The sequence below is a fragment of the Sciurus vulgaris genome, assembly GCF_902686455.1.
Source record: "Sciurus vulgaris genome assembly, chromosome: 14".
In the NCBI taxonomy this organism is placed as follows: domain Eukaryota; kingdom Metazoa; phylum Chordata; class Mammalia; order Rodentia; family Sciuridae; genus Sciurus; species Sciurus vulgaris.
This window is the reverse complement of record NC_136475.1, coordinates 19,714,776-19,726,835: the sequence shown is the minus strand read 5'-3', so window position 1 is coordinate 19,726,835 and position 12,060 is coordinate 19,714,776. Positions and strand designations below refer to the sequence as shown.

General features: G+C 43.3%; 1 protein-coding gene and 1 long non-coding RNA gene across 2 annotated transcripts in view; one reads left to right on the top strand and one right to left on the bottom strand.

Annotated features, from left to right (window-relative positions):
- The window catches only part of LOC306644335 (uncharacterized protein), a 132,005-nt gene that overhangs the window by 18,428 nt on the left and 101,517 nt on the right, over nucleotides 1-12,060 (top strand). The gene's annotated exons all lie outside the window — the stretch shown is intronic.
- The window catches only part of LOC306644341, an 83,319-nt gene that overhangs the window by 2,950 nt on the left and 68,309 nt on the right, over nucleotides 1-12,060 (bottom strand). The window lies entirely within an intron of this gene.

Here is a 12,060-nt window from a genome sequence, read left to right as displayed (position 1 = left end):
CGTGAAGCAACACGCTGCAGGCTTGTTGGTGAAGCTGAAGTTAATAGGTGCAACCCCACAGGACCTATGCAGGACGTTCTGGACAACAGGCATGCCTTTTCTTCCAAGATGCTCAATTTACCACAAGGGAGCCAGATGCTACAGATCTTCCACCTTCTTCTTTTTTCCTCACTTTGCCCCAAACCAAAAATGCCACATCTGAAGTGAAGCTGGCCAGGATATCACCTGAAATCCTGATGCCCACGGGGCCACCAGCACACACTAGCTGGTCTCCCATGCCTGAGACTATGCACAGGGAGAGGATCAAACCTTCAGCTGGCAGTTTTATGAGCCCTCTAATTATGCATGCACCACAAACTCGTTCCCTTAGGGCTGCTAACTGTGCCTTTACAGATCTTTTTCAGCTGGAGTACAAGGACTTGGATACCAACTATCTCAGTAACACTGGGGAAAAACACAGACAGCCTGGCTCTGACAACACTGGGTTGTCTTTTTTAAAAACACATGACCCAAAGATGGGGATATACTGGGGGTCTTGCAGTCAAGAGGCACATGAGCACTTGGGACCAGGAAACAAACAAACAAAAAAAAAGTGATCGGAGCCCCAAGAGTCTCTTTCCTGAGGAGATAAGCACCATCCTTCTTCCAAATCAACTGTCACATATCACAGGTGACCCAACACCATGTGGAGTTCATTGGAATTTAACCAATTTGGGAAAAAAGAAAAAAGAAACCCTCCAAGAGCATTTCATTTTGTTTTCTTTTTGTGCCTTTTGTGGCCACACATGACCAGTTTGAACTACATGCACACAGCTGGAAGGGACGGGAAGTCATTCTGAATACATGAAAACCCCAAACACGCTGCTGTTCGCGGACCACCACTTAGAAAGATGCACCCCCACCTGCAGTCAGAAGAAAGTGCATGTGTTAAGGAGGAAGAGATCTGCTGTTTGCACAATGACTTTCATTGTATTAGCACTGAACACTAGACCTCACAGCTCTCAATGAATTCACTGCAGTTTGAGTTGGCCTTATTCAAAATGCTTGGGACCAGAAGAGTTACAAATTTCAGAGTTTTTCAGATTTTACAAGATCTATGTAAATGTTAGCAGTTTAGCACCCCTAATTAAAAAAATGTAAATAAAAACTGCTCCAAAATTGGATTACAAAACAAGAGTTTCAGATACTGTAGTACTAAACTGCCTCATGAGCAAAGGCATTATAGCTATGGTTTATTCATCTCCTTGGATATTTTTAAGAAATGTCAATTGAAAAAAGAACAAAATACAGGAATGTTAAAAGACAAACAATTTTAATGTAAAAGACTCAAGCTGATTTTAAAAAATTAAACATAGAATTATATGATTTGGCTATTCCACTTCTGGGTAAAAATACTCAATAGAATCAAAAGCAGGTGTCAGAGAAATTAGTGTGCCCAGTTCATGACAGCATTGTTCACAATAGCCAGAAGGTGAAAGTAAAGTAAGTGTGCATGGACAGATGAGTGGATAAACACAGTGGGGTATGTACATATGATGAATTATGATTCAACCCTGCAAAGGAAGGACATTCTGACACATGCTGTGACAGAGATGAGCCCTGAGAACATTCTATTTAGTGAAATAAGCCCAGGGTAAAACATTGAATGTAGTCTAATTAAGTGAGGGATCCAGCTGACTCCAGAGACAGTACAATGGCAGTTGCCAGGCAAGGGTGATCAAAGTGGTAGTGTCTAGTAGGTAGAGAAAACCAGAAATAGCCACAGTTAGAAGAAAAAAAATATGAGCAGGGATTGATTAACCATCACAAGGTTGCAAAACTCAAGGCCAAGTCTCTCAGTCACTTACTAACCATGAAGCTTTGGCTGAATCAGCTGACTTCTAAGATTTTGAGAATTTTAATTCACAATTATTTTCCAAATCTTCCCTACACTGATGCTACAGTTTGGATCTTCAATGCCTCCCCAAGGTCCATGTGTTAAAGGCCTGATTCCCAGCTAGTGTATTGGAAGGTAATGAAACTGCACAAGGTGGGGTCTGGCGGGAGGTCCTTGGGTCACTGGGGGTGTGCCCTTGAAGCCCACACTGGGACCCTAGCCCCTTCCTCTTTGCTCCCTGGCTCATCATGAGTGAACACTTTTGCTCTGCCATAAGCTGCTGCCATGATGTGCTGTCCCATCACAGGCTCACAAACAAGGGGGCTGACCAGTCACGGACCGGAGCCTTCAGAACTGGGAGCCAAACCAACCTTCCCTAAGTCAGTCATCTCAGGTATTTGTGACAGCAATGAAAAGCAAATCAACACAAGAGATACAAGGACACAGTGACTGGCTCTGGTGTGGGAACTCACAACAGCCCCGAAGAATGACCCAACTAGGACCTAAGAGTCCCTTTAAAACACGAACGAATGTCTTCTTTAGGTTCAAAAAGGTCAGTATAAAGCCAACTGCAGGATTTGGAGAAGACTAATGCCGTGCACCACCACCGTCCACGCTGTACTTGTTGAAGGTGGAAGGGAGGACCCTGGCCAAGCTTCCAGAGGCTGGAAGTACTCCTAAACCCCTGGGGAGTGCGGGAGACAGAAGAGGGCACAATCTGACACTGCAACTCTTTTGCCAACCAACAAGAAGGGACCTTTGTGATCTGCTTGGTGACAGAAGAGTCTAGAATAAAAGCTGTGGTTCATTTCTCAAGGGTGACAGTCTGTCATTACCTGTCCTTTTCTTTTTATTAACATTTTCAATTGTGTTTGATAGGACTGTCTTATGAGAGCCTATGTTTCTTAAGATGAGGCTGTTTTCTTGGGGGTGTTACCAAATCCTCACTGTGTAAGTCTTTTTACAAATGAAACCTGGGCAGTCATGTTAAAATAATCTAATCATAAATTACTTTTCAAATATACCTGAGCACCAGTGAAGTGTACTGTTTTCTTCATTATTCATCAGGTTCCTAGTCATCACTATTGCATGATGGCTACTCCAGCATAGGGGTGCATGTGCCCAGCTCCCAGTGCAGTGTCCCGCACATAGCAGACGCTCAGTGAAGTGCTCAGTAAAGCAAGCACAATCCTGGACAAGAAAAGGCATGTGAGGACCAGGCAGTGTGGCTCAGCTGGATTTCCAAATGGAACATGGGGTATATTCTAAACTCAGAGAAATTAAAGACTACCAGACAATAGTACAGAATAACTGAGCCACTGTAAGACACAAGGGCCACTAGAGTCACAATATCCAAATGCCAGAAGTGTGTTTTCAAAACTGAACTTCCTTTCCCACTCTATCCCACCTGCAACCTTCCTCTCCTACACTACAGACTCATGTGAATATCGTGTAACACAGGTTGAGCAACCCAATCTGGAAATCCAAATTCTGAAATGCTCCGAAGTCTTCAACTTTGCAGCTCCAACATCATGTCACAGGTGGAAAACCCCATACCTGATTTCTGGTTCAAAGGACACAAACTACTTCATGTACAAGACTGAAAATACTATATAAAAAAGTACCTTCCAGCTATCTGGACAAGGTGCGTATGAAACATATGAATTTCATGTTTCAGTTGGGCAGCATGGTATTATGTACATGCAAATATCTCATCATCCTAGAGAATCCAAAACTCTTCTGGTCCCCAGAATTCTGAATAAGGGATATGCAACCTGTACCTTGCAAGGAAAGGGCCCAGAGGGCTCACTCTGATCTTACAGATTGGGGTCTATGAGAATGAAGAACATCTGTATTAGGACTGCTCTTTTGAGTGGGCACTTGGAATGGAATTAAAACAAGTACCCAGAAGTACCTCGTAAGGAAAAAGAAAAGCTCAAGACAACAGAACTTCATTCCCTTGTGATCTCCCAACGCTGAGGCACAGGATGGCCTAAGGTGACATCCTTGGGTCATCACCAAAGCCAGTCTGCAGCACTGATAGGCTGTCACATGCCTCTCTCCACCCACATCTCTATTCCCAGATAAGGCACCAAGAGGACGTGACCAGAGACCTTCTCACCTCCTGTCTTGCTCTTTCAGGATCCAGAAGCCTAAGTGGCAACCCACTTGAAACTTAGAAGGAGCTACCTGTGGGGTGAGTGGTCAGGATCCTCTTGTTTTCAGTTCCCTCACTCTTGGGGGCCCCTCTGGCATCCTGAAAGCCTTGGCCCATCCTGCTCCCAGTATTTTAGGATTGGGAAAGCTCATTTTAAAACAAAATCACACCAAGGAATTCCAACCTCCACAGTGTGACTCTCCTGACGCTCTGAACCTTTTCCTATCTGACCTGAAAATGAGCCCTTGACTCTTCAGGCTCCAAGACTTGCTTGCATGCTGGCCTGGCTCAGCTGGACATCTGCTGTACCTGCCTCTGGCTGCAGTCTCCCTTCCTCCTCAGCACCCTAGGCGAGAGCTGGGTAGGGGCAGGTCACAAGAACACTCCTAAACCTGGTGGGTCAGCAATGGTGTCTTGGAATCATGAGGACAGCTCGTCACTCACAAAGTGGGGTTCCACTGAAGCACACAGGAACCTGGGGGTGGTCAGGGCTTCACACACACACCCCCCCCAGATACTATGAGATCTTCTTCCGTCTTTACTCTTTACTACCTCTCACACTAAAGCCAGCTAGTCAGGATCCTGAACAAACGAGGGAAGAAGAAACTAAAAAGGGAAAAGCTCTACCAGTCTCGAATCTTGCTTGTTTTCATGTACTCCTCATTTATCAAAATTTTCAAAAGTTGGAGGAATGGGGAAGAGCAGAGGGGAGACGTCTTGCCTTTGTGGCTCTAGTCTCTCCAGGAATGATCTCATTGATCTGTAATGAAGACTGGAGGAGGAAAGGGGAGGCTCAGATACTTTTCCAAGGTCATATAGCAAACAAAGAGCAAGCCTGGGAATGATCTCATGCTTGGCAACTTGCAACGCCCTTGAGTCCTCCCATAAGAAGCTACCTTTGCATTTTTCAGTAGCTTTCACATAGTCCTTAGGTCAGTATGCGCCGTGGCTGGACACTAAAAGAGCCACTCTGTTTGCACTTGGAGGGAGCTCAGAGTCCCCTACAAGGCCACCTTCCTGACCACATCTTTCAGGGAGACACAATACGTTTTCATTATCCTGCTACATCAGCTCACAAGGGCCAATGTAGTTAACTATTAACAGCTGTGTGTGGCGTCAACTGATAACATTTGATAACATGAATAAAATTATATCCAAGCTCTAATGCAACATGTCACCATGGAATCAAGATCTCACACAAAAGACATCAGAAAACCAGACTTTTAAATAATTTTTCTATCTACTGCAGAGGAGCTTATGATGAGGAAAGACAATCCCAAACCAAAACCAAACCCACACCTTGAAAGAGAAAATAAATACATAAACTCTATCATGGTTGAGCTACAGGGAGATTTTATTACAACCTACCCTGCTCCTGAATACAAGCCTCAGTGTGCGCCTCTGCCAGCAAAGACATCAACATAATCAAACTCTTCCACTCTGTTGATTTCCTACACAAATGCAAAATGGCAGGGAAACTTTCCAAACTATCATTTCCTCTGCAGGGAAGTCTTAGGATGGGCTTCCCAAATACCATTAATCAAGGCAAGCAAACTGCATGTCCGTGACCTCAAAGGACTAAAAAAGTCATTCCACATGTCACACACCATAGCTGTGAACCGACACTACAGCAGCGTTTTGCAAAATTCCATGAAGTAGTCCCACTGAAAATAGTGTAAAAAAAAATATCGAATGGGACCTAGGATGCATTCCTCCTTGTGAGGGTAGCTACTGAAAATTGTGAATTATTTGCCAGTAATTTATTAGTGAATATATACATATAAGTAAATGTATTTTTCTCCAGGTTATGGGCAGAGACTGACAGACACATGCAAATCAAACCCTGAAAGATGAAAACTACACTATCTGAAACGGGAACTTACTTTGTGGGATTAAAAGCAGACTAGAAATGGTAGTTAAAAGATTAAGGAACTTGACAGAAACTTTAAAAGGAAAAATAGCAAAGGATTAATATCAACTCAAAATAACCAGATGCACTGTGGAGTAAGCAGCTGACTATAATACATGAAACTGCAGTTCCCAGAAAAAAATAGGCAGGAAAAGAGAACAGAAACAATTACATATTTGAAGTACACTGGCTATTTTCAAGTATGATGAAAACAAGAAACACACAATTCCAAGGATCTCAATAAGACCCAAGCAGAAAAATAATGGAAAAAGAAAATCACACTGAACATCACAATGAATGTGAGCATCTCAATCAACGTGGAATAAAACTCTAATAATCAGAACATCAGCACAACACAGGTCTGTAGGAAAAAAGGAGAAAATTTCTCATCAGAAACGCAGGCCAGAATATATCAAGCAACAGCTTCAAAAAAACAATCAACTCACAAGTACTTGAAGGAAATACAGGTGAATTCCTATAATGTGGGATGGGAAAATCTTCCTAATCATTGCTGAAACTCAAAAACTATGAAACAAATGAGTTATAAATCCGACATTAAGAAGGAAAAAAAAAAAAGGCGCATGATAAAACACACCCAAATTAAAATAAGCCGGAAAAGCATTTTTAATCTTCTATCTCAGATAAATGGCTAATATTCCTAACACGGTACCTAGAAATTGAGGGGCACAGAAAAAACCACCCAACTAAAACACCAGACAATTAACAGGAACAAAGAATTTCTCAAAACAATCTTTATTCATGAAAAAATTTTACAAGGACTGAATTAAAACCTTGCCAATACATGGGGGTGTGTGTGGGAAGAATAGAAGTTCAGGGAATTAGTAAAAGGGGAACGGGGAACAGAGGGCAGATGGGACTGGGAAAGACAGTAATGAACTGGACAGAACCTTCCTATGTTCATATATGGATACACGACCAGTGAGACTTCACATCATGCCACAGAATGGTACATTATACTCCATGTATGCATAATATGTCAAAATACACTCTACTGTCATGTATCTCTAAAAAGAACAAAAAGGGGGGGGGGGGATATTGCCAAAGCAGCATCTTACCTATCAAGTTGGCAAAAATCAGAAGGTTTTTTTTGTTGTTGTTTTTGGTACCAGAGATTGAACTCAGGGGCACTTGACCACTGAGTCCCAGCCCCGGCCCTGATTTGTATTTTGTTTAGAGACAGGGTCTCACCCAGTTACTTAGCACCTTGCTAAATTGCTGAGGTGGGCTTTGGACTCTCAATCTCCTGCCTCAGCCTCCCAAGCCACTGGGATTATAGGTGTGTGCCACCATGCCTGGCAAAAACCAGAAAGTTTAACAATTTATCTTCTGACAATTTGGTGAGAAAGCTACTTTCTCATATGTTGCTGTTGGGATTTTTTCTAAATGGTACAACCCCAGTGAAGGAGAAGAAATTTAACAATATTGAACAAAATGTCATGCTCATTTACCCTAGACCCTACAATCCCACTTCCAAGAGTCTTCAACAAAAAAGTACACAATGACTGAGGTACAAAAATATTTACTGGTCATTATTTCTTATGACAAAGGTGGAAAACGATCCAAACACAGGTCTATATAAACTATGGTACATCCTACAGAGTGAGAGAAAGACAAACACCTTCTCTCCACTCTGGTGAGGGATGATTTCATGGGTACACTGGTAGATGAAAAAGGCAAAAAACAGAAGAGAGTATCAAGGACCTTGGGGAAAGAAAGGTGGAGGATATGGGTATGAATTGTGTGCATTTCAGAATCATACAGCAAAACAATGTTGTTATATTTACAAAAGGTCTGGAGAGTTTCTCAGAGCCTCTGCACCTTCAGCCATGTTCCATGGAGGACTCCTCTCCTGGCTGTGCCTCTAAGTCCTCTTTTTGGGAATCAGAAAAGAGAGTGCACCTAAGCCTTCAATCTACAACAACAGGAATCAAATTATCACATGAGCAAATCCATTCTTGGAATGATTCTAAGCAGAGAACTCAAACTCCTGCAGTTCCTGCCAATGTTATTTCTGCTTCCTGGAAAACAGGCAGAGACAACAAGGGGCTTAGTGCTCCGGGTCATGGTGAAGAAACAGCGAGTGTTTCCACAACACAGCAATACCACTGAGAACCAGCTATGTCTCACATGGGAACTTACAATAAGAGCTGAGGTTCAGCCTGCCATGGCCTGGACTTCTCAAAAGCAGAATAGGACCATGACTAACCAAGACCACCAGGCACACAGAACCAGCAGCAAAGCCTCCTTGTCCTCCCAGGGCCCCCAGAGAACTTATCACAGCTTAGGGTCAATTCAGCAGGGTTCGGGTCCTCTCATCACTCCTGCTCCTCTCTGCCTTCTTCTCCCCACAGCCCCAACCTGAGTGGGGACTACCTCCTGGTATTCAGCCCTCCTGCTTCCTTGTACAGTGTCCTTAACTCTACTCACAGGACAACCATTATATGTGATTCTAAAATGCAGGCAGACGTATAATGGAGTCTCGTCCAGTCTTAACAAGGAAGGAAATTGACACATACAGCAACATGGATGAAACTTGAAGACTCTGCCAAGTGAACTAAGCCACTCACAGGATAAGGTGGTATGAGTCCGCCATATGAGGTTCCTCATCAAATGCAGAGGCAGGGAATGCAATGGCAGCTGCCAGGGGAGAGGGGAGCGGAGACTTTGATGGGTGCAGAGATTCAGCTGGGGAACCTGAGAAGTGTCCTGGAGATGGATGGTGGTGATGCCTACATGTCATTGTGAAAGTACTTCATGCAACTAACTAAAAATAATTAGGATAGTCAATTTCCTTATGTACAGTTGATAAGAAAAATTTTTGTTTAAAGAAAAAAAAAACAACCTCTATTTTGAAGTTGTCTGACTGCTCAATGTTCATGAGCAGGCCTGTGCCCTGCCTTTTCACAAAGGACCCAAGAAATCTTAATTGTAACTACACATGCTCCTCAACTAACAACGGGGTTGCAGCCTAATAAACTCATCGTAAGATTGAGATTGCTATCAATAAAAAGTGTATTTAATACCTATCCACCAAGTATCATAGTTTAGCCTAACCTCCCATCAACACCTTCAGAACACATCCATTACCCTGCAGTTGGGCAAAACCATCCAATGCAAAGCCTATGTATTATAAAGTGTTGAAGAGCTCACGTAATTTATTGCATACTATGCCGAAGTGAAAAGTCCAACGTTTGTACAGCTATGCTTCCACATGACCGAGAAGTCAAAAAATCATAAAGTCTGACCACGCAAAGTCAGGGCGCCAACTGGACACGTCACTTTCCTTCGCCTTACAAATCTTCAACAAGGGGCCTCGGTCACCTTCTTTGCATGCTTCCCCGCTATCTACCCACCATGCTTTACTGGGCACTGACTACATGCCCAATGCTGTCCTGGGCACAGGAGGGATAGCAGCCAGAGACACGTTGGAAATTTTATTTCCATGAGGGAGGCGGGAAAGAAAAAAGTGACCTGAGTGCCAGCAGGGAGTCAGCACAACGGATGTCTGAGCTCTAGCCTGAAGGACTGGGCATGCTCCTCTGTCTACAACCCCAAGCCACTCAGTCAATGCTCACAACTTATCTTTCTGTCTAAAGTGAGGCACCTTTAGCAAGCCTGGAGAGACTTTGGTCCATGTGAAATTAAAATAGTAATAACAACTTGTCTCCCTTCCAAACTGTTATCCACAGATCTTTTGCCAAATAACACAGTTCACCCATGAAATACTTTAACTCTCTCTTCCATCTACTTTAAAAAATAACTACTCTTAAAGACCCTCTTATGCTTCCCTGTTCTGCCACACAGGAGCCTGGTAAACACAGGGATCATCCTCACAGGCCGCTCTTTCTGTTCTTACCCTTGTGTTGCTTCCACCCAGGGCCCTTCATACACTTTTTGTTTGTACTTTATTGGAGACCCAAATTCCTAGGCAGGGAATCCCTTCTCAAAGCTCAGCACACAATGAAGAATGAGGGCAAGTCAAGGACATGCAAGACGCCCAAGTAATGCCTGCACAAGCCAAAGCATCTCAGTCAACACCACAAGCCCCAGAAAAGAATGCACCCATGATTTCCATTCTCAAAGCCAGAAGAGAACTCTAAAAAGAACAATTCATTACTCAGGACCTTCTGTGGGCACAATGATGGTAGAAAGCAAGCCACCAGGAAGCCTGGCTGTGTCGGCCCAAGGCCAAAATCTAGCCAAGTGAAAACTACAGGAAGCAGAGCCTGGCTCAGAAGAAAGATTCTGGGGACTAAACCTGCCCAGAACTACTGTCCCTGGGGCATGGGCCACTGGGGAAGCTGGAGCAAACTTCTCAGCAGGCAATCTGTCAGTCGCTTTCTGTCCCTTTGGCAACAGGTGCACAGCCCTTCCACACAGCCACAACTCATTCTGTGCTCTGTCTTCAAGGTCCTGTGTTCTCTGGATTCCCCAGCCCTCTTCAACATGGTCGTGTTATTTCATGACGCTGTAATGCTGGAGAGAGGAAGAAGCCGAACCCCCAACACCAAGCAAGTGTCTGGTGCTCAGCAGGCATAAAACCTTTCAAATGAATGATCTTTGGGGATGGCAAGTTTCCTGGAAATTTGATGTGAACAGATGCTTGGTTGTTTTGAAAGTACTGAAAAATCAGAACCAATTAAGTATCTACTAAAAGACCAGATGAGTCAATCGACCTACAGACACAGGACTGACTGCTATGCAGCTACACTGCATGGCTGTAGATTTGAAGGGGTGGATTTAGGAACACAGCAGAGATAGCACTAACTCCCCACCCGGTCAACTCCCCAGAAGCTAAACTAGCAAGGAGACAAAAATTCAAATATTTGTATCCAGAGCTCCAAATCCAGAGCAAGATCAACTCTTTTGCCTATGTAAGAGTGGGCCTGGGAAAAACACAAGGAGAGCAATCCCACTTCCTTACCACACCCCATTCCTACACCAGCAGACCAGTCCCCTCTGCTTTGCCCCCAAGTTAAAAAGTCCCACCACATTCCTGCTTCCATAACGTCTGAAATAACAATGCCGAGATGAGGAGAAGCAGCACAGAAAACATACAATGAACAGCAAGAGAACAGAATCATGAGAACAAAATGTCCTGAAGATGAGACACAACCTAGAAGGAAGTCAATACTCCAGAAGAAAAGGAAATTCTCACAAATGCTTTGTGCTCCAAAGCAATCAACTAAGAACATAAATGCAACCAAACAAGAACTCACAAATGAAATGAGGAAATAAAAGATAAAAAAGGAAGTAAAGGTATACAGCAATGAACTAAGGGTCAAAACAATCTGACAAAACTAGTAACTAATACTGAGGTACAGAAAATAATGTTGAAAGCTGTATTATTAATTCAATAAATTTATGTACAGAATGGATAGTACAGATGAAAAGCAAAGACAAACAAAGAATAGCTAGCCAATATAAAATGTCTTTAAATGGAGAATCCAACAAATAGAATGTAAAATATAATACACATGCAGAAAGACATAAGAAATTTCCCATAAGAAAATGATTAAAGAAGTCAATCTGCAGCATGCCACAGCAGTCACAGAAAATGTTAACACATGCTTGTAGCTGTAACAGATTCTGATCAAGGTACCAAAGGGCAGTGACACAGGTGGCTATATGCAGTCAAAACACATCACCACAAGTTGGAGGGGTAGGGGAGGGCCATGAGAGCAGCCTGATGATCCTCATGTAGCTGCCTCACATCCTGGAAGACCCCAGAGCAAAAGCCACTGAGCTCTAGAGCGTAGCCCACCACGACCACACCCAGCCAAGGCATCACTGAAGTCCAAAAGCAAGGGGCAGACGTTGGCGCAGGTGAAAACATTCAGAGAATAGGACACTTGTGAGACCACGAGGAAAAACAAACAAACAAACAAAAAAAAAACCCACAGGAATCCAGCCAGTTAGGAGATGAACCAAAATAAAAGGTTCTGCATTGGGAGAGCAATACCCGAGTAGAAGCATGAAAGACATGTAAATGCAGAGCTGAGACAGTAACAGAAAACACAATTACAGGACAGAATGAGAATTACAATGTAAAATAATTTTGTAAGGTAACAGGTTGGCAAAGCAAGAGAATAAGAA